The sequence below is a fragment of the Podarcis bocagei genome (assembly GCF_964188305.1).
Source record: "Podarcis bocagei genome assembly, chromosome: 10".
NCBI classification, from domain to species: Eukaryota; Metazoa; Chordata; class Lepidosauria; order Squamata; family Lacertidae; genus Podarcis; species Podarcis bocagei.
Window position 1 is genome coordinate 37765854 of NC_138135.1, and position 23550 is coordinate 37789403.

The window sequence follows — 23550 nt, forward strand, 5'->3', positions numbered from 1 at the left end:
ACATGTACTTAGCTTTGGGGCACATCTTGATCCATTTCTATAGTGATAGACTCAAGTGACCTCAGTGGCATGGCATGGAACACTTAGCGTCCCAGCTACACTCCTATCTGGACAAGAATGACTTAACTTCTGCTGTCTATGCTTTAGAAAGCTCTAGGTTGAATTACTGCAATGTATTATGCATAGGACTGTGTTCAAAGGTAGTTCAGAAACTGCAGCTGGTGCAGAATTTGACAGCCAAATAGCTGAATAGGGCAGAATGGTCTGAACATATAACACCAATTCTGGCATGACTACATTGACTACAAATTAGTAACCAGGCTCATTTCAAAGAGCAGGGTTTGACCTAGGGCCAGCCCATCTATGAGGCAGGGCTGGGGCAGCTGGCTCAGGTGGTGAAAGCTCAAGAGGTAACCTTGGTAGGGGCACAGTGCCTACCCTACTATCTCCAATAGAGGTGGAAAACAAGTGGCAGTGACGGCTTCCAGTGAGATCTTGCCAGAACCCACCATTGTTGCTGCAGCACAACCCAGATAAAGGAGGCTAGGGGTGGCAGTGGGGTCGCGATTTCAGGGTGGTACTTTTGTGTTTCACCTCAGGCAGTGAAACAAGATGTGCCATCCCTAGTTTGAGCTATAAAGTCTTATATGGCTCAGGACCCCAAGACTCCCAAGGATGGTCTCTCCCCACATGAACCAAGTTGGATCCTGCAATCATCATCTGAGGTTCTTCTCAAAGTGCACCCTTCACAGGAGGTCTGGAGGGTGGTAAATGAGAATAGGCCTTTTCATTGGTGGCCCCTGGAATCCTTCCCCAAGGAGGCATGCCTGGCACCATCTTTATTTTTAGGCACCAGAAAAATACTTTTCTCTTTACCCAGGCTTTTGGTCCTTTATTTGAAGGGGGTCATGCACTTGTGGCCTCTTTTAGGGGGGTAGAATCTGTGTTTATTTTAATTGGTTTAATGAAAGACATTTTTGGTCACTTTTGTGAAGAATGTGACTAACAGTTAATAATAATAATTTTGTTCATCAACATTTAATTTTCCTTTTTAGGAATATTAATTCGCCTCTAATCTTGAAATAATTCCCATTGGTAAAGTGGGATATTATTAAATTTCATTGCCTCCTTTATGGCTGTTAAGAAACTCTTTAAAATGTGAATTGACTGTGAGCTGATACTGCAATGTCATATACACTAAATAGCTTAGGGAGTTGAGAATTGCTGTACTAATCTGAGTTCAAATGCCTACATATCTAAAATACTAGAGACGGGAATCTGAACTTATTTTTAATTTCATTTTGAAACATAGGAATAGCACAATTTAGCCTAATCATGACTAAGTAGCAACTTTCAAAACCCAAGCCCAATATTAAAATATGTATTGTTTCTCATAGGAGATGGTAAGAAGGGGAACTCTCTTATGAAAACCTACATAGTTTTATCCTATTAATTCCAGATTTTTCAATTGATAATGCCTTGGATCCACTGGGAAATCCATATTAAGCTAGTTCATTTAGAGGGGTCCAATACACAACTGCAGTTGTGCCCAATGCACAACTACCACTGCAGTTTGGGCAGCGAAAATAACTAGACAATGAGAATGTAAGGTGGTCACAAATTCCGCTGGTCTTTGTAATATATCAGTTGCCCCTCTTCTATAGAGATCTCCCATCACAGCATGGAAAACAAAATCCTAACTACTTCAAATGTGTCCCTATTTTGAGATACAGCAGCCTCACTATTGGACCATTATTTTTCCCCCAAAAAAGGGAAGAAAAATGGAGTTCATGTGATAAACTGCTTTGAATACTGAAAGCATTATAGAAACTGTTGCATGGTTATGTATGGCTATCATAATTTATGCTGTGTAGGCATTATCTGGGAGAATACCATTACTACCTTTTTAAAAATGATGCCTGTAGAAATCAGTGAAGATACCGCTTCTTGTATAATTCCCTCCATAGCATTTCACTCTGAACACTGGCTATGCTCACTGTAAAATAAAGAACTAACTGGGGGAAAATGGTCCTGGATTAAGGGATATGCATAATTAGTCATTAAACTGTGAAATCTAATAGGTTCTTAGCTAGGGCACCTCTGAAATGTATTGTGTCATTGAATTTTAATAAGAGTTCCTTGTGAAACAATTCTGTGACTCTACTCTCTCTGCTGGTTACTTAGCCCCAATTCCTCCAAAGTAATAGTTGCATGCCTGCCATTTGAAATACAGTGGTGTGGAAGCTAGATCACCTCTTTATGTGAAGCTGCTTACCAAGAAAATCCAGCAAGTTTCACTCTATTAATTACCCCCCTCCCCCCAAAAAGCCCCCACATTAATGCATACTAAAAATACTTTCTTTCACATGGTCTGTTGCACGTAAGTGGTTGGCCATGTGGAATACTTTCCAAATTCCCAGCTGCTGCCATGTTTGAATTAGGTCTGGGCCACAGCAGTAATGGAGTCATGTAAGCACCCTACCTCTTTCCAGTCCATAACCAAAGTGGGAGAGTACTAGCTGTTTCCATGTCCAGGATTGGAATAACTGTTTCCCTTTGCCTTTCTAAACTACTAGGGAGCCAGAGATAAACTGAAGAAGGGTCTGCTTCTATGTTTTCTTTTTCTCTTCAGGAACCGAGGGAATCCTGGAGCAAGTTTCAGAGGGATATGCCTTAAGACCCTTAAGTGATAATTTTGTACCTTGAGTCAAGGTTACCAGGGGATAGCAGTTTCAACCTCATACTTGCACACAACCAAATATTAGCAACATAGAGCAGCCCACAATATATAGTGGAAGCATGTTGGTTGTGAATTGGAAGAAGCAATTCAGTCCTGCTTTGTAGAGACATTGAAAAGAAAGGAACCAATGCTTCTGAATTCAGGCTAGATCAGAGTGAGGAAAGCTTTATCCCCTAGGCTGAACACTGAGAAGTGGCAAGGCACTTGTAAAAATATGGCAGCTTTTCCTACAGTACCTCAGCTGGGTTTTTGTGTTTGTTTGCAAATATAGTAATATGCCGTTACCTAAAAGTAATCATTTAGTAGGGTGGACACTGGACATAGCACTGAATAGACGCAAGTTGTTGTTGTTGTTTAGTCATGTAGTCGTGTCCAACTCTTCGTGACCCCATGGACCAGAGCACGCCAGGCACTTCTGTCTTCCACTGCCTCCCGCAGTTTGGTCAAACTCATGCTGGTAGCTTCGAGAACACCATCCAACCATCTCGTCCTCTGTCGTCCCCTTCTCCTTGTGTCCTCCATCTTTCCCAACATCAGGGTCTTTTCCAGGGAGTCTTCTCTTCTCATGAGGTGGCCAAAGTATTGGAGCCTCAGCTTCAGGATCTGTCCTTCCAGTGAGCACTCAGGGCTGATTTCCTTAAGAATGGATAGGTTTGATCTTCTTGCAGTCCATTGGACTCTCAAGAGTCTCCTCCAGCACCATAATTCAAAAGCATCAATTCTTCAGTGATCAGCCTTCTTTATGGTCCAGCTCTAACTTCCATACATCACTACTGGGAAAACCGTAGCTTTAACTATATGGCCCTTTGTCGGCAAGGTGATGTCTCTGCTTCTGAATTTCAGAAGCTTCTGCGGCAGAAATTTGTGACCTTTAAGCAGTAATCATTTATCTTTGATAAGTTTCCTTTGCTTCCAAGCATAACTCCCAAAGCAGTTTATGAAAGATGCAATCACACAATTTTATTGTATATTTTATCCAAATTTTTATTTTATATTTTATATAGATAGACTATAAAACACAGCAAACAAATATGTAGCAGAGAATTGTAAAACCACAGTGCTGTAACAATATATTTTTTCCAGCTCCATATCACTGTACTGGTTGTTGTGTTTATCTTGCTCATTGCTGCAAATAATTTAAAGTTTATCTCAGATATTTGTGTATTACTTCATGTGCAGCTTACTTACATATAGAAATTCTAGGACTAGAATAAATATAAATCTGCTTCACCATAGTAGTGTGTAATTTTCAAATGTATCAAACAACATTTTGAAAGCGGCATAATTAATGGTTGATGCTGAATAACCTTTTACTCACGCAGTTTAGTTTTATCACATAAATGCCAAGATAATGAATTTATACTCAAGTGCAGTTTGGAAAATGGCTTGGACTATGATACTGCTTTTCTTGTTCATACCAAGTACTATTATTAATCAGAAACGATATAATTGAAATTGATTGGCTTGTTCATATATTAATCTTTTGCTTGACATGAATCAGGTCCTAATTCAATTTTACAAAAGAAGTAGGATATCCAGTGTGAATAGCTTGGCATGATGAAATTAAGGGTTTTTCCCCCATTATGTAAACCCAGGTTGTAGACTTTAGATGTTTAGTAACTTTTTTCTATTAACATTTCTGATAGCCATTTCAGTTTCTAAAGACTGTTCTCCCCTCAACAGCTCTTGAATTGTTAATGATCTAAAAAAATATTGATAGTGTCTCTTTCAGCTTGTTAGTTGTTCACCTTGTTTCAGCTCCTTTGATGGCCTAGAATAAGGCCTAGTAGATGAAAATAACAATGATTCAATTATTTTGCAAAACATAAAGGGGGCTGTTGCTCTTGCAATAGAGTCTTGATAGATTTCTGGTTGTCATGTGTAATTATTTTTGTTACTATGTCAATGAATCCAAGGTATCAGCCTTGTGTATTTACAATTGTAAATGATTGTAAATGGGTTCAGTGGGCTTGCTCCCAACTAAGGTGGAATCTACACACATATACCGTAAAAACCGTTCTGAAAATGCTTTTTTAAAAAGCATTTTAAAAAATACATTGAATTTTCCATAAGTCTCACCATAGCCATTTGGTGTCACATTGTATATTGCACTTAAAACACACTTAAAATGTTTTATTTGCAGCTGTATAGCTGAATCCTAAGAGTTCATAGGATTGCAGCCTTTGTTCTTAGTGCCTGAGCCAAAGTATTTTAAACTGAATCCAGACTGAAGCTGTGCTCACATTGCTCGCCAACCCCACAAAACCCTGAAAGGAAAAGAGAGGAGGACTGCAAAGGGCTGTCAAAACCTCCCTGTGTGGCTTCTATGATAGGAGTAGAAAGCTAGGGATAAGTGGCTTCCATTCAACAGAACTGCACCTACCTCCTTAAGCAAGGCATGGTCCTAAAATTTCCCCTTTCCACCACAGTCAAATGGGATGAAAAGTCATCCCAGCAGGATTAGGCGCATGAGAAGGCGACTAGAAGCACTAGCAAGCCACCCTGGATATCTTCTGCTGTAGCAATGGATTACCAAGCCAGTTGGCCACCTTTGGTTGCCTTCCTGTGCTCCTAATTAGCTGCGGATTAGAAGCAGCAGATCCCCAAGATGGTCATTGAGGAGGAAGTTAGCTAGTAGGAGTGCTGGCTGGCCTGGCGCTCTAGATCCTGGGGGCAATGCTTCAGGGGCTGGCAGGTGGAGGAGCCAGCAGAGCAGGGCAGCTCCTGCAGGACTACTGCAGCCTATTCTGGCTGATGCTCAGTGGCTCACCTCAGACCCTCCCAAGTGTCCCTATTTTCCAGGGACAGTCCCAGATTTACTGAAACCATCCTGGTTTCTGATTTGATCCCAGAATGTCCCGTTTTTCCTTAGGATGCCCCTATTTCCATTGGAGAAATGTTGAAGGGGTCATCTCTATTTTCATTAAAGAAATGTTGGAGGGTATGGAATAGGATGTCCTATTTTTGTCTGAGAAATGTTGGAGGGTATGTAATCTACTCCTACTTGTTACACTGCATTTGTAGCACCACCTGTCTGTGACCAAGCAAACTGCAACATGATGATATTCTTCTATATTTACTAGATGTAAGGTATGCCTTCCAGGTGCACAACAGGAATCTATAGAATTCATTAAGTAGAATCCAAACATCCAGTGGGCTTGTAAGCAATATTTACATTATATTTAGAATAATTTCTACTGTGCTTGCAATCTGTTTTTCAAGTGCTTTCTGAAGATGCACATTTTAAAAATCCCACATATGTGAGGAGTTATGTTCATGCTATACAAACGAGTGGCAGCAAAAACGAATCAGAACAACAAAAACAAGCAGAAGCATATCATACAAAGTAGCTTAAACTTCCCGGTTTCAGACTAGTAATTTTAGAAATAGTTGTATTTGTGTGTGTGTGTGTTCTTTTCTAAAAGAAAAGTCAGTGGTGAATAAAACAGATTAAAAATAAACAAAAGATAAAGGTCAAATTGGGGTGATCAAAACTTAATCAGATGAGATGTCCTCAAACCCTTTTCCTGCGCCTGCCATCTTTCTTCTTCTTTTCACACCAAACAACAATCAAAGCAGGAAGTCACCGGTTTCCTCTGAACCAGGAAACTATATTTACCACATTCAGAATAAGCCAAAATTCACAGTTCAAAACTGTGTTAAGATTCTGAGACTAAACATTTGTCCTACTTATGTTGATGTAGTTTTTTGTGTGGATTTCTTGTGAACTGGATATCATTTTTTCTGGATTAGCATAAGGACTGGAAGAAGAGGTTATTCTGACAGGCCACATTCATGTGTAGTCAAGTTCAATGTAATACTGAGACCTGTTTTGGAAATACACTGACAGACTGGAAGGAAAAGAGAGGTGACAGGTGAAGACAAATGCAATTGGAATAGTAACATGTACAGTTTCGTGCCAATCTTGGTGTTCTAGATCTTTCACATTTCTAATTTTGGAACCTATTTTAAGATCTCAGGGCAGTTCACAATACAAAATTACAATATAAAAAAATACATAATAATACATAATAAAAATAAGAACAGAAACAAACCAATACTACCCCCTTCCACAGCACATTTTAAAGGGCCCCAGACATAACATGCACACAAATATGTACACCAAACACAGCGAGTGGTTTAGAAAACACATATTACCCAAACCTGTGCCTTGAATCTGCACTCAACACAGGGCAACAGTCTATTCTGACTAGTTGTGTGTTTGGCAAGGTTTTGCAAACAGTTGGTAGGCAGATCCTCCTTTCCCTTTCCTTTCCCCAGCCTTTAGTCACAGAGGGAAATGCTGGTAATCTTTAGTTTGGAGGCACCAGGAAAAATGAAGCTGAATACATTCTTCTCTACTGTTCAAAACTGTGAGCAGGCTTTTGATACTTTGGGGAACATGAACCATGATTAAAATCTTCAAGTCTCCTCTGCACATACCATTCTGAGGTTATCTAATAAGCAGTCATCCCACGAGGCTGGCAAAAACTGGTAAATTTGATGTTGCTGCAAACCTAGAAGGCTGGTGTAAATAACTAGAAAACACTCAGCTACCACCCCGCTAGGCTGAATGGTTGAGACAAATGTTCTGGGTTATGGAAGTGGAAAGTGTAGTTAAGAGAGAAAAAGACAGACTTCTACAGCATCTGGTACCCGCTTCTTAACTGCTGTTAGATATATATGGTTCTTAAACAGATCTGACATTATTACTTTACAGATTCTCTGCAGATGTTCTCTGTAATGGGTGTCTTATATCCCAAATAGTTTTAGCCTGTTGAAATATTACCTAAGTTTCTGGTTAATTCTATATAATATGAATCAGAAAAGATAGAAAATGTGTTCTTCTGAATCCTGTATACTTTTGTGTTCTTGATAGAAAAAGTATTTATATCAGATGGGAGGGCATGCACACCTCTTTTGTTATTGTAAAAACAGGTGTTAAAAAGTTCACAACAGGTAACAGAGCAAATAGCATCAGGTGACTGGAAAAAAACCAAACCAAGCCAAGCATTAGGGAAATAAACCAATGGGTGAGAGAGAAGAGTACACAATGTCATAATTTACCATAAAGCCATCTGCCTCAAACTATTTAGTAGGGGTATTTCCAATTAAAATAGGATTAAAATCCACTTTATTTAGTTAATGGACTAATTGATTTTCCAGATTAATACTCAAAGAATTAAAATTGTTAGAGTTAAGCACAAAACATTTGAATTTAAATAGCATAATTAAATATTTTGATACTGAAGTGGGAAATGAAACAATTCTGAATATGTGCAACCAGCAGCAGTGAGAAGAAAGCACTGTAGTTACAAATGTCAAGAGGGAGGATGTCTATGTTACTCATCTATTAGTTGCACTGCTCAGATGTTAAATAGCCTATCTATACCAGTCCTCGCTGTAAACCAGTAAATAACATGTACATGTTACTCATGGGTAAGGAATAACGTGAAAAGTTCAGGTTCAGTTGAGTCGTGCAACAGTTTGAACAAAATATTATTATTATTATTATTATTATTATTATTATTATTATTATTATTATTTCAATTTATATCCTATCCTTCCTCCCAGAGGAGCTCAGGGTGGCAAATATTTTGCAAATCTTCTACCTTAGTTAATGGTTTACTCCTTCTTACATTGCATTTCAATTATTACATTTCTTTGCTGTACCTGAACGGAGTTCCTTGTAGTCTCTTGGGTTTGGCATCATGTTCTGCATTTGACCCCCTTCTGTGAATTTGTATTGGCGAGGTTTATGTTAGTAAAGCATTTTAATTACATTCCTACTGTCGCTTCACTGGTATTGAAACTTAATAAACTGTAACTAGGTCACCTAATGGGGGTATACATTTGTTCTCCTAACATTGATCTTAAGTAGGATCTGGTGTGCGGATCTAACAAAAAATGTTAAAACCCGTCCAGAAATTGCAAAGAGGTAGCCTAGTGTGCAAGAACTGTGTGAAAGGCTCATTAAATGAGTGTTAAGGGACAAAAAAGGGGCAAAAATGTAGGTGCAAAACTGTTATCAGGTAGATATTTTTAAATAGTCCAAATCTAATTAGCTGAATTCAATAAAATAGCTATCAACAAGCTTTTGCTGAAGTTAATAACATCCTTCCATAGCCTTCTCCTCTCAGGCTAAAGAGCAGTAGTCATTAAATAATCATGATATTGTCAGATGGGGAAGGAATAGAATTCTAAAAATCCCATAATATGAGGAACATAGCCCATTTGCGCACTATAAAGGCAGAGCTACATCTGATTCCAGAGTAATTAGGTCTCAACCCCAGAATCTGACTCATACTGTTCATTAGCCAAGGTCCCCCACTCCTCCATATGGGTTGTCTGGAAAGGATAGCATTTTTGAAAATAGATTGACTCCAAGTACAGGAGACAGGACTGCTGGGTCAAAAGGCATCATCCTAGGAAGGGTTGGACTCATTAACTGCTATTGCGTAAACGGCTGTGTAAAGACTATAGTGACACTTTCCACAGCCCCACCTTCCTTGAATTCTGACTGAATTACTTTGAATGCAAAGACTCATTTAACTGATTATTTTTATAGTATGGCAACTTCAGTGGTAGAGCACATGCTTTGAATGCAAATGGTCCCAGATTCAATCTCTGGCACCTCCAGGTAGCATTGGGGAAGAATTTTGCCTGAAATCCTGGCCAGTCACTGCCAGTCAGTGTAGACTGCTGAATTTGATGAACTAGTGGTCTAACTTGGTATTATGGTAGCTTCCTGTGTATTGGGAACTTGTAAATATTTTGCCTCACACAGGTTGTCTAGGTTATATGGATAGTTCTCCAAGTTAGCTTTCTATGTCCATTAGGTCCACTGACTCTGTTGTGGCAAACTATGGCAAATATGATAGAGCCAACCCACACAATGTGAGAATTTTGCACGTTGTTGTTGAGACATGAGAGGTGACAATAGATAAGGAGTTTTACATAAAATATTTCTAGCACTAGAAAAGCTTAGTTGTTGGATTCATTTTCAGCAGATGGTGGGTTTTCACAATTGAAAGAAAAGACGTCTGTAGAAGTCGTACTACCATGAAAATTCCAAAGTCCTTTTAAAAGTATGGGAGAAATGTTTAATATTTCCTATTCCGAAAGTCCATCTTCTACTAGTAATTATGTCAGAATGCTGACAGTTTGGGGACAGTTTGGGAGGATGCCATTTTAAAAAATATAATATTCAATGTAGTGGGTGGTTCATATTCAAAGCCCAACAGCAATGGCTAGTCGCATGAGATATCCAGGGTCATATCAGGACCTGACCTCTGTTGGCTTTATTTTGCAAATTTTAAGAACTGATGTTTTACCCTGTCAGTCAGTGTCACTTTCTTGAAGGACGTTCTTCAAGAAGGAAAAGGGGGAATAGTAATATATGCTACTGCCATTCATTTTCCTTACAAAAATATATTGTAGCTTATTTTTTCAGAATTTCAGCAGTTTGGTTTGATGTTTTTAGACTGAATCTTTGACCTGTTTCAAACATTCGACCTGTAGGTAACTAGGTAAAAGTATGTGCTATTATTATTCTTTATTTGCAGAATGAAAGTTGAGCTTATATGTCAATGTTTGTTGGAATGAGCCCAAGGTGTAGGAGAGGCGCACACTGCAGCAAGGGGAGGGAGAGATGCAATTTTTGCTGATTTCTTCCACCATTCCTTTTGCCACATCCTACCCTATTCCAGTGGCTTCTCCAACTCTACATAGCAGCTTTCCAGGTGGCAGCAAAGGGAAGGAGGAATCAGCAGAAATAGCTCCCCCCTGCCCCACTTTTCAGATGAGAGCCTCCTACATGTGAAATTCTGTCCACCAGAACTTTGAATTCAACTTATAGCGGTGCTGTCCCTTTTTTTAAGGGAAATTCCCTTATTCCGAATAGGATTCCTCGCAAGAAAAGGGAAAAGTTGACAGCTATGACTTATAGTGCAGAAATGCTTCCCAAGTTAGAAGAAAGAGAACATAAGCAGGGTGAGGAGTTTGATTGTTGAAATTCTGTGCATATAAAACAAACAGCTGGATTATACAAATACAGTGGTACCTCGGGTTACATACGCTTCAGGTTACATACGCTTCAGGTTACAGACTCCGCTAACTCAGAAATAGTACCTCAGGTTAAGAACTTTGCTTCAGGATGAGAACAGAAATCGTGCAGCGGCAGCAGCAGGAGGCCCCATTAGCTAAAGTGGTGCTTCAGGTTAAGAACAGTTTCAGGTTAAGAACAGACCTCCAGAACGAATTAAGTACGTAACCAGAGGTACCACTGTAGTGTGGTTTTACAATACAGTTTGAGAGTGTTTTAAAATGGGGATACTGTTGCACACCACCCCAATCTCTGAGCAGTGTGAGATTCCAGGGGTTCCACCTGTTTACCCAGGACTCATGTTTCCTTTTGGAAATGAAGCACAGTGGGGACTGTTGTGTCTTTTAGCTATAGGGTTTATTTACACATATACACAACCAGATCCTATGTTGAAGGGGTTCACAGCATCAATACCTCAAAAGGGCCTCGCTTCTCTGATAACCACAGCCTTGAATTCCAGCAGAAATCAAACGTTGCTCTCTGACCCTCTCCTTGCTGCTTTTTCTCCCCTTCCTAGGTTACATAGCAGCCAACTCTGCTCTTCAACCCAGGCTTAATCCTTATAACCATCTAAGCATTGGAGGAGGGGGTAATCTGCTGTAGCTTTAAGAACTATGATCTATCCACATATTTACAGCTGAATTTAGATGGAGGGATTCCAGATCTTCTATCACGGTCATCTCAATAGGGGTTTGTTCCACACAGCACTGGAGGCATCTCTCCCAGCCTGCCTTCAGCAAGCCCAGATCATTCTGCCCTTTTTCTCAGCTATTCCAAGCCTTTTGCTAAAGGCCCCAAACCCTTCCTGTGATATATTGCCCAGTTACCCTGACAACCTTCCAAATCCCCTGTCTCTCTTCACTCCTCAGGGCAGGGGGGAAGGACAGTTCTCTTGCATTGCCAATGGCCCTCAGTGGCCCTGTGTTGCTTCTTAATGGCCCTAGCTTGGCCAGGTCATTTTCTTTGCATAGGCTAGCCCAGGAATTCCTCTGCAGCTGGTATTTCCCCTTCATATCCCAAATAATCAAAATCTCACCATTTATTCATTTCTAGGATTTTGAGGGTCCCTTCCTCAAACCTACAACCATATAATAATAAACTGCTGGGTCTCTTCCTGTACAAAATGCCAAGAGAAATATAAGCATCAAAATAATTTAGTGATTTCCAAACCTTTTATATAAAGAAGTCTAAACTAATTACTTCTCAACCTGACAGCAGCTTAAGAACACCGCCAAAATTTACCTGTTTTGCTTGCAAGTACAGATTACATTTTTTCTTCTCGATAATTATGTGCCAAAAATAGCATAGGAGTAACAAAATGTTAGCAGAAAGCATTTTGTTTAATTTATCCAGGGATGGGCTGTATAGATATACCACCCAATTGCAATCATGTTATTTGGTTTAATCCTATTTTACTGAAGTAGAAGGAGCTCATATGATGTGCACAATATGAAAAACAGTATTGTTATTTCAGCCCTGAATGGGAACCAAGATCACTTGGTGTCCTGCCATTTGCTTTAATTGCATAATAGGCAGATAAGAAATTATGTCCCAGTACAATGAGCAGAACTTCCAACATAGACTTCAATAGCTTTAAAGAAAGAAACTATTTATGCTATATATTATGACACCTGGTTACACTGCACTGATTTACAATACAGTACATGCGGAATGTAAAAGGCAGTGGTAAAGCAGGTAAAAGAATAAAATGAAAAATATTTAAAGTTATTTTTAAATAATTTAATTATTTTTTTGCTCCTAGAGCATTTAACAGGTTAGTTCATGGGTAGGCAAACTAAGGCCCAAAGGCTGGATCCGGCCCAATCGCCTTCTAAATCTGGCCCACTGATGGTCCGGGAATCAGCATGTTTTTACATGAGGAGAACGTGTCCTTTTATTTAAAATGCATCTCTGGGTTATTTGTGGGGCCTTCCTGGTGTTTTTACATGAGTAGAATGCATGCTTTTATTTAAAATGCATCTCTGGGTTATTTGTGGGGCATAGGAATTCGTTCTTTTTTTTTTTCTTTTCCAAAATATAGTCCGGTCCCCCACAAGGTCTGAGGGACAGTGGACCAGCCCCCTGCTGAAAACCTTTGCTGACCCCTGGATCTGATTCTCTTACACTGTCCTATTTGAAGTGTGTTGCATTTAACTGTCTCAGGAGACAATGGAAGTGTGTACCTTCAGGGGTGAAGTAAAACCCTTGGAGAGTTACAGTCCCTGCTGTGGCTGTAGAGACTGATACAGGAGAGACAGGTTTCATTGCAGATAGGGCAACAGAAGGCACTTGGTTTTGCTGCTACAGGTGCACCATGGTGTTTCTTCTGTCTGTGCTGCTCCCAATAGTAATAAGATAAGGATTTATGGTACAGCCTTTATCCATGAAAATTAACGAGAGATTTGACATTGCCTTTAAAGGCATGTGGATTGCACCCCCTAGGCTATGTGTATACACATACAGCAGGATGAAGGAAGAGATACTGTGAAGTACTTCATACCTATAAGTGCAGCAAGTTATGCACTTCAGAAAAATCCACATTGAAATCCCTCCCAGATTTGTGCAGGTTCCCCTAGCACAACACCTATACTTTCCTACCATAGTACCCCAGTTTAGATAAAGAATCTGCTGTACTGACAAGAAATTCTCATACAGCTGCCACATGTGCATTGAGTAATTCCATACACTTTTTAAATTGGCAAATAAACAGGGCAATATAATGTAATGAAGAGATTATGTAGATTATGCTGGGCACATCTGGAGCAAAGCTATCAGTATCAATGACAGGCAGAATCAGGCCAATTTCATATTCTAGTCAGCAAAAACAACTTCAAACTGCTGATTATTCTGAAGCTCCTCTCTTTTTTATACTTTAAATGCAGTTGTTAAATTTTCATTTTCTGTCAATGCTGAGACACATTTTCACTGAATTATGCAAATTCTGAATCTCTGTGCTTTAACAAAGAAAATATTTATCTCCAACTTCCAAACTATAATAGAACAAGGTTACTGAATGTTATGGGCTATATTTTGTGCAGTGTGAGAGACCATTCTAAGAAAGAAAGACAATACTCAAGGGAGCAGATAATGCAATCTAGTTTAACATAAATCTGGCATAGACTTGTATTCCTTTGAGTTTGCTATTTTGCTGGTCACAAGCCAAATACAGTCCACCAGTAATGAATGAAGGGTCATTTTTTCTATTTGCAGTGGACTAAAAAACAGGCATAGTCAAAATCCTTGAAGGATGTAATATAAGGCTAGTAGATTGGGGGGGTTGGGGTGTCATAGCTTATACACATAAGCTCTTTAAAAAAGACCCCACCTGCCAGTCACCTGACATAACTATGAAGTCAGCTGATTGTGCACTTTGAAGCCTCAGTTTTTGGGACTTCTAAGCACAGCACAAGCTATTTGAGCCCTTTTGCAAACAGAACCATACTACTCTTTAAATTTCCAGAAATCAGAGGTTCAAAGAGGAGGGTGGGATTGTTTATGAAAGAACTTTAAACAGCCCCGCACAGCTGTTTGAACATCTGGTTTTCAGAGGTCCAGTGCTCTTTCTCTTTCTAAAGTGAATAGGGTGGTGGTGATGATAGTGTTGCTTTGTGATTGCTGGTGGAAGATGAGATTGGATTACTGGGCTCTAAGCCCTCTTCATTGGGAATTGTGCACATGGAGTCATTTTCCCACAGGACTAGGACTACAGGACCTAACATCCCTAGTCTGAAAACGGCACTTTGCACATGAGACCTGCTAAGGATAAGAGACTTGTTGATGGGAGGAATCGTCTGCAGGGCATCATTTTCCCACTGAGCAAAGATGCTCTCTGCCTTCCTGCCTCCCATAAAGGAAGTTTCTGGGAGCAATTTGGGCAGAGGCCAGTGGCTTATTGGATTGGAGAGAGAAGAAGATGCAACCAGGGCTATGTTAGCTTTGAGCCTGTTACCAAGCATTTGTTCAGAGGTGCTTTCAGAGGAAGATTTTTCCTCAGAACCATAGCAGGGTGAGAGAGGGTTAAATCCCCATCTGTATCTGCTGAGACCCTGATAACTGTCAGGGAAGCATGTAATAATGCATTTTTTTAAAAAAAGCTTGCACATTAAATGCAAAGTTGCATTTAACTTCACGGCTAGTTGGCCCTCATTTTTCTTCTCAGCATATAAAGCGCTCTAGGTCAAACTTGTTTTTATTAGTCAAGCTAGTGCTGTCTTACCCAATTACTAGATGACCTCTCTAGAAATAACTTCTACATTTTTTCAAGGACTAGGGGAACAGACACAGATCACAACCAGAAAAGGATCTATGAACTTTCTAGTCCTTGGCACTTGTGTTGCTGCTGTAACACTGGGATATTTACATTTCTCTGTAGTATTGTATCATGTTTTTTCCAGGATGATATTCTGGACTGAATTCACATCATCTGTCCTAGCTTTTCTAGTTAGCCTTTGGTACTTACATTTTAATTTCTCTTGGGTACAGCTCAATGGTTGTGTGACTTTATGAAGAAGTTTGTTCTGTCATTGAAACCTGTGTGCTGTCTATTCTGTAATTGTTTCATTCCATGGGGAAGACTGCTCTACTCTGCCATATCAGGTGTGTCCAGACAAATCTTTTATACTGTTTTCTCTATGGTTTATCCATACATTTGTATCATAATCATTTTAAATGGGGTATATGCATGACATCCTTCTTTTTTTTCAATAACCACATGCTTTCCCCCCTTAATCTATTTTTCCATTAATGCAGAAAAATCTTACTTTAAAAAAAAAAGATTCAGAACAGCAGTGCAAAAAAACGTTTTGGTGTGAATGTTTTTAGCACTTCTTTGTGCTTCTACCCTTCAGGTTTAGGTGGGTTTGGTTTTAACATGGATAGTGATGTTCTTGTGCTATCTACTAACTGTACCTCCTGCCTTCCAGTTGCTCTCACTTGTTCGCACCTGAGCCATTCTATTTTGGTCCACCATTACTGCCAGACATGCTTTTACTTCCATTTGTACCAATACTGGTTCTGAAAAGAACTCCAAGGGTCTCCAGGCAGTGAGTGGGAACAAGTTTCTTGTTTAAAATTATTGTTTTTAAAAAATGAATTGGACATTAATTGAGAAATCTGTTATCTCTTTATCTCCTTTGCCATCCTGATTCCCTCCAGATGTTTTGGACAGATGGGAGTTGTAGCCCAAAACATCTGGAAAGCAGCAGATGGGCAAATGTTTCCTTGGAGACTGAGTGAAGGGCTAAGTCATAGTTCAAAAACAAAACCAAACCACAGCAGCATGGTCTTCTTTGGGACAGACTGCCCTAATGAATGGTGCTGCATCATGATCTACTGCCATCCCCCCACTCTCCCACCCTGGAATGCCTGGGAATCATGATTGCTTACACACTCTCATCCATCCAAAAACTGCTTCGAACACTGGTTCAACAGTTTCACAACCTCCCTGGGAATAAGGAGCTAGAAAAGAAAGGTAGAGCTGAGTGTGATCTACATACTGATAGCACTTCAGTCCTAATCTCCAGATGACTCCCCACCTACCCAGCAGTTTCATCTGGATGTTGAAAAGCATGAGACAAGACAGTACCATATGCCAGTCTGGTGCCCAGATGTCATGCATTACAATTCCCATCAGCCCTAGCCAGTCCCAAGGAAACAGTGCTACCGCTGAGAACAGGAATTCTGCAGAAATTGCCTCCTGAACCCAACCCAGACACCTGCTCTAGAAGGGACATTATACTCAAAGCCACAGAGAGGTCCAGTGTAACCAATCCAGTTGCACTCCCCAAATTCCTTGGCATTAGTCATCCACCAGGATGACTAAGGTTCTGTCTTGAAAAAGCAACACATAAAGCTGAAGTGAGCATAACATGGGGAAAACAAATTATATCTGAGCCTTTGAGAAGAACAAGTACAGGAAAGAAAAAATATCAGACCCACAGGGGTTAGCGCAAGTGGGGAAGTAGAAAAGATCATGGAACTGAGAAATTATGTACTTTTATCAAAATGTAGCAACATTTCATTTCATTTCCACCAGTAATCTGCTTACCTTTAATACCCAAAGTACTCGTTAAGAGGAAATATTAAACTGGAAGAGACCAGTGCCGGCCCTTGCACTCATTTCCATACAAGCCAAATTACCAGGCAATTAACTCCCTTGCTACATTTTTCCTTATTAGAGATGTTTTTATTGCTAAATGGAATACATTTACTAAAGTAAATAATCCTTTGGGAATCTTACTTGTAGCTGTTTTGTTTAATTCTTGCATTTTAGATTTATTTAAACATCGATGTAGAAAAAAGTTGCTTGACTGAAGGAAATGAAACTGAAGCTGTTGAAGAGAGTATACAGGTTTATTTGCCCCTCTGCATCTTTGGGTGCCTGTTACTGTGAGTGACCATTATTCCTCTCCCATTTTGCTCCCTTTTTTCATGGCAAGCAAGAGTCTGAATGGGTTGCATTTTTGCAGCAATCACATTGCACATAGTCCAGCCAAACACATTTGAGTTCCTGTGGTTTCACAAGGAGTTAAGCAAGTGCTTAATAACCATGGCTACTTGCAATTTTGTGCACTTGCAAAAGTGAAAGCCTTGGTTGAAGAACCTGGGTACTGCTACCCCTTGATTGCTCTGCATTCCTAGAAATTTGCTACTTTAGGATCCTCCACCACCATTTCCCTCGCACGTTACAACCTCTGTAATGCAGCTTCTATACTATATGCTGTTTGCTGTAGGGACTGAAGGAAGTAAAGGATCTTATTTGTATGAAGTCATTTGTATGAAGTCAGAGACGTGGGGTTGGTAAGTTTGGACACTAGGCAGTAGGAATCCCCTCTCCTTTAGTGTACTTGTCCTGCTTGTCTTATATTCTGGTCTTCCGAATCTCTGTACTTTGCCCTTCCTTTTTCCCTAGCAAATAAGATGATGATGATGATGATGATGATGATGATGATGATGATGATGATAACCCGCCCACCTGGCTGGATTTCCCCAGCCACTCTGGATGGCTCCCAACAGAGGACTTAAAACAGAATAAAACTTCAAACATTAAAAACTTCCCTAAACAGATGCATCTTTCTTCTTGTGGGTTCATTTGAGATCATAGAATTGTAGAGTTGGAAGGGAGCCTAAGGACCATCTAGTCCAACCCCCTGCAATACAGAAATATACATCTCCCAAACCTGTAAGCTTAGCATTGTCAGTGCTGGTGAGGTAGGAAGCTACTTTCTGCAAATATTGCAATAAGTGTAGGTGGATGTTAAATATTGCCCTGGGGGAGAAGTGCCTTTGACACTCCACTCCCCCATGGTTAGCTTTCCAGGGATACCTTTTTATGGTGCCTAGTGCAGGTGTGATGTTGGGGGCCCTGCTGCTGCCCTCTACAAGGGCCCATCCATGTGTATTAGAAGCTGGTGACTGCATGTGGGAAATTATTGCATGTACAGACTCCTCTCTCTTGCAGTTGCCCTGGCATTCAGCACGATCCAGGCTTGCCTTTTCTGAGAGTACCAACAAGGCTTATTTTTACTGTTGGTTCAAAACATTTTCAGGTGGTGGCTTTCACAGTGCCAGTTCTTCACTAGGGAGTACCAGGACCAATAACTAGAAACACTTGGGGGACATTCTGAAACAGCAAGAAAAATCACCCAGTGATTTCACTGCATACTGTAAGTGGGTTGAAAGAGAATCTTAAAGAAGCAATGCAAAACATAAACCAAGAAGTTCAGTATTGGAGGAGCATGCTCTAATGCTTAATGGCTATTACACTCTTCCTAGCGGCACACAACTTGGCATTCCATAACTTTTAGCAATATCAAAAAACAGAACAGGAAAACACGGATGAAAAAAAGGGAGAAGACCTGTTCTTTATGTTTTAAGTAGTCTTAATATTCAGTATGGCACGTACCAGGGAAAAAGTGATAGAGAAAAGAAATGCAACTTTGGACACACCACTTACTGTTGGTATTCTTCAGCAGATATTTGCTGAACAAATAGAATATTTCAGATGAAAGATGAATTAAACAAGGATTGAAATTAAACCAGAGATGAATGAAATGCAAAAAGGGATCAGAAATAACGTAGAGGTGTAGATGGCTAAGTACTGACAGGACTGAGAGATGAAACTATGGCAAAACTTGAAGGAACAACTGGTGAAATGAAAGAACCTGCTATAAAAGTGAATGGAGAAATGAAGCAACTAAATGATAAAGCTGAGATTTTGGAAAACAAAAATGAAGTTATAAATGCAGAGACTGAGAGAGATCTGGATAATCTGATATAGATGGAATTGAGAGGGGAAGAGTTCTACCTATGACATGACATGATCCCAGGCTATAAAGCTATTAAATCTCTGTCATTCTTTTTGGAAAAAGAGTGGAAGAAACACCAATGAAAGAGTCAATATTAGTTAAGGCTGGAAAAACATGGCAAATGCACAGGAAGTAGAAACTGGAATCTACAGAGCTGGGTGTGGACCAATAATAAGAAAGGGATTGTGGAGTATGATCTTAAGATATGATCACAGCAGAGAGACTCTTATATGCTCAAAGAGGGAAATGTTTACCATTATTTAGTATGATGGCAGGATTGCTTGCTGAAATTGTTGCAGATAAAGCTGAAACTATTGCTGACATTTATCAATATTATTAATTGGGATCCCCTTTTGGACTTAGTGTGTGAAATAGAAAGTGAACATGATATTTGAGTGGAAAAAATAGGGGAAATGCTGGTTTGTAGAAAGTAGAATAGTTGAATGTTATCATAGAGCAAATGTTTTGAATAATTCTTTTTATGTACCGGTAACTGACAGCCAGAGAATCGGGATCCCTTTCACTTTTTATTTCACCCCCTTTTTCTTTCTTTGTCTCTTTTCATTTCTTTTCCTTTTCTTCTTTTTCCCTTCCCTTTTTTGTTCTATACATGCTCATCACATCTTTACTTTTTCTGCTTTTACTTTTCTATAGACTTGGTGTTTTTTTAAATCTTGCTGTATCATAAAAAGCTTTAATTTTTTTTAAATATATATATATATATATATATATGAAAAGAATAAGAAGAGCACGCAGCACCAATCACAAGGTGTTTTCCCCATCCCTGGATCCCAGAAACGGACTAGCAATTTAGACCCAATCTTTTTGTTTTAACAACGTGTGAGCTATCACAGTAGAAATGCACCTCCTCCGTGCAGAGGGTTGTGTGTGTGTAGGAGTGCTTAAATGTTACTGGAGGAAACCGTGGTGGTGGGATGGGACACACAGAAGCAGAGACTGCCTCACTTTGGCAACACAACATCAGAATTTCCCCTTGATTCGTGTAGCCAGCAGCTACGCGCGTCAGTCTCCCCGCCTGGTTACAGGTGCGGCGCAGTTCGCTTTTAAATGGCTACTGCGTTACTCCCGGCCCTTTGAATCCACTCTACTATTGAATTGTGTCTGGCTTCTTCCGCGAGCCTGTGTGGCGGTGGATGCTCTGCGCGTCACGCTCCGCGCCGGAGTGGAGGCATTTGCCTCAGCTGTGTAGGTGCCCTGAGGGTGATCCTCTCTCCCCAAGGCTGCAGCGCGGAGGCGCGTTAGGGCCTCCCTCCCTCCCTCTGCGTCTCCCTGCCTCAGCAGGGTGTAATCAGCATTTTCATGAACCTCCCTTAGCTCCTCAAGCCGAAGGAGCGGGGAGAGTCCGGCCCTGGCGGGATAGTGACAGGTAGACCTCTGGCGGCTGAGGCGAGGGCGGCGAAGCGACAGTCGCTGCAGCGGGGAGGGTCGCTTTGGGTGGCGGTATGTGGGCGCCCGTCGAGCAGCCCGGCAGCCACTTCCCTCTCCGTGTGCAGGCGGGAGCGGAGGAGACACACGGTGAATATCCATAGTAACAGGGGATGCGGGGGGGGGGGGCGGGGAGGCGCAGCGGTAGATCGGCAATCTGCCCGGCCGGAACCAGCGCGGCGTACGGCCCGGACCTCTCCTCTGCGCACGGGAGAGCCCGGTGAGTGACGACGAGCGGCCGCGGCCCTCCTTTGGCGGGACGAAATAATGGGGTGGGGTGCTCGGGGAGCCGAGCTGCGGCGGCGGCCGCTTTTCCACCCCGGCACGAGCACGCGGCCGGGAGCGCGGGAAAAGGGGGAGAGGCGGCGGTGGCACCGGCGGGGGATGGGAGGCGGGGGGCGCGCGCCCCCCTCCCTCGCTCCTTCTCGCCCTCTGTCCCTCCCTCGCTCGGCGGTGCCGGCGGCTGGATGGATGGGGGGGGGGGGGAGGCAGGCAGGCAAGGGAGGGAAGCGCTCAGCTGCGCTGCGCTCGGCTCGGTTCCGCTGCGGCGTCCCTGCCTCGTTCGCCACACGGCGGGGAAGGAAGATGCACAAAGGAGAGGGATAAACGCTGCAGAATATAAATATCCCCGGCTTGGCTCGCAGCCCCCGCCTGCCCGCCGCCGCGTTCGCTTCGCCTCGCCACCGTCGCGGCCGCCGCTTCTCTGCGCCTAGGTGAGACCGACCGCCCGGCCGGGGAACTGATGAGTAAGCGAGTCGCTGTGTGTGGGGATGGCTCGGGAGGAGGAGGGTCCGGGCTCAGCCAAGGACGGTCCCTGCCTCGGGCAGCCATGGGGGGCTCCCGCTCTTAGGCTGCAGGTTGGACGAAAGGGTGAGGAGGTGCCGAGCGAGAAGGAGCCTTCGTCGCTCGGGTCCGTCTGGCCGCCCCTGCCTCGCTTCGCTCTTCAGGCTTTGCGCTGTGCCACAGTGGAGTGGACATCACCTCAGAAGGGCAGCTTCCCTCCGTCCCTCATCGCCCCCCCTCCAAAAAACAAGCAGTCTTTAGGAATGTCGCCGGTGCCTAAAAATAGCCTTTTTAAACGGAAAGAAAAAAAATTGCAGAGAGACAAAGAGGGAGCAGGAGAGAGATGTGCCTCGCCTGCCATGTAGTTCTAAGGAGCGCCTGATGGAAGTGGTCCTGTCGTGTGGCGGGCGGCGAGTTTTTCCTCGCCTCTGAGTGCTGCTGGGGGAGGGGGACCGGGAACGCTTCATCTCCAGTGCGCTCACTCCATGTATTTTTAAGCAGTGATTAAAAGTGGGCATGTACTTTCCAGCGATACACCCTGGAGAGCAATAACGCAGCGTGCGAAGACTGCAACTGCTTTTTTTTTTTGGTTTTGTTTGGAGATTGTGTCAGCGTTTACATTGCACTGGGGGGCTTGATAACATTCGCGGTGGTCTCAAACTTGTCAAGGAGTGGAGGGCGATGGGGTCTCGGGTTTGCAAAGAGGCTCTTTTCGTCCTATCTGTTCAGATATTCTCAAAGAAAGGGGCTTGACTGCCTCTTCTCAGGTTTGGCACACCTGCTGATTGAAAGCATCCTTTCATCCACAACATAAAAAAAATACATTTAATGCCATCCATTAAATATCTTGTATTTTGGCCCGCCTTTTGAATGAACTGGACACAGGGGAGATGGAAACAATGTGCAAACCTTTATTCCAGCCATATCTGACTGGAATGCTACCATGTGACAACATACTTATACAGGTAGCATTCTCGTAGGCCTTAAAAACAATTGCTTGACAGTGGTGCAGTTTCATTTATTTCAATGAGATTCTGTTAGGGTAAGTAGTTATTGAGCTGGTTGGCTACTCAATATCTTACAACTGCATGACTGTAGGTGTATACGTACATATATATTTCCTAGGGGAAAATGTACGTCATCATCTGTGAAGTGTGCAGCAGTTGTTATTTTATTGCAAGCTGTACTCCCAACAAATACTCATGCTGCGCTTCAGACATGCTTTTCTCACACAAAAGTCTGTAACATAGTGGGAGTAATACAATGAACAAAACAGTTTTCGATGTTTTATACAAACCTAACTGTAGACCACATAGCGCTGAGAGTTTTAGCATATAGGTTTATGTGTATTTACACCTGAATGCTGAAACAAATTGCCACCTTTGCCCATGTCTGGGGAAGTGAGTGATTTTAGAAAGCTGGTGATAATGTGTTTCAGTGTGCATGAAGTCATGATTTATCTAGTAGCAATGTGGCCAATATCTAAACCTTTTAAACCTTAATATTTAGCTTTGGCAACATAATACTAAATTGATGCCATTGTTCCTTGGAAAGATTTTCTATTGTTATTTGCCAAGAAGCCATTAATCAACCTTGAAGTTATCCCTTGGACACAGTGGGCAACACCTATGATTATAATCCTTATTGGCCTAATCTGCATTATCAGGTGTGCTGAGGGAACAAGACTTTGTCACAAGAGTAGTTCTTTGGTTTTTCTGTTGATTTCTATATGTCCAAGGGTTTTTAAAGAGCAAAAGGGCTTTTCTTTTCAGAGCAGGAGATCTTGATCCTGCAATGTTTAATTATCTCCATATAGTAAAACTCCATTCTAATGGCAACATAAAGATTTTAATGAAGCTATAAAATGGAGACTTAGTTATTTTAGTGAATGCTATTTGGTGCAGCTTGTCAGGGAGAAGTTTAGCTCTCTCCCCCCTTTGATATATGTAAATACACAGAGGCTGTGATCTTGCAGATCAGTGTTTTAACTGTTCACATGTGAGTATTTTTATTAAGCTCATTATTCAAACCTGTTGCGTGAATAAAGATAAGCTTTGCTAAGTTGTTGCTGAATGAGAGCCCTGAAGTAATTAATGCAAATGGCATGTCTGACTCATTTTGATTGGTAAAAAGGAAGGGCGTGTACTTTTGCTATTTAAATAGGCCAGTTT

General features: G+C 41.5%; 1 protein-coding gene across 15 annotated transcripts in view; it reads left to right on the forward strand.

The window, feature by feature from the left end:
• Positions 1 to 23550, forward strand: part of ANKS1B (ankyrin repeat and sterile alpha motif domain containing 1B) — a 337482-nt gene that overhangs the window by 250026 nt on the left and 63906 nt on the right. The window contains exon 1 of one of the 15 annotated variants that reach the window (XM_081209632.1): positions 20430 to 20537. The exons of 10 other annotated variants lie outside the window; for them this stretch is intronic. The gene's annotated coding sequence lies outside the window, so the exon portion shown is untranslated. 4 more of the 15 variants (XM_081209643.1, XM_081209642.1, XM_081209631.1 and 1 more) reach the window with 4 other exon arrangements.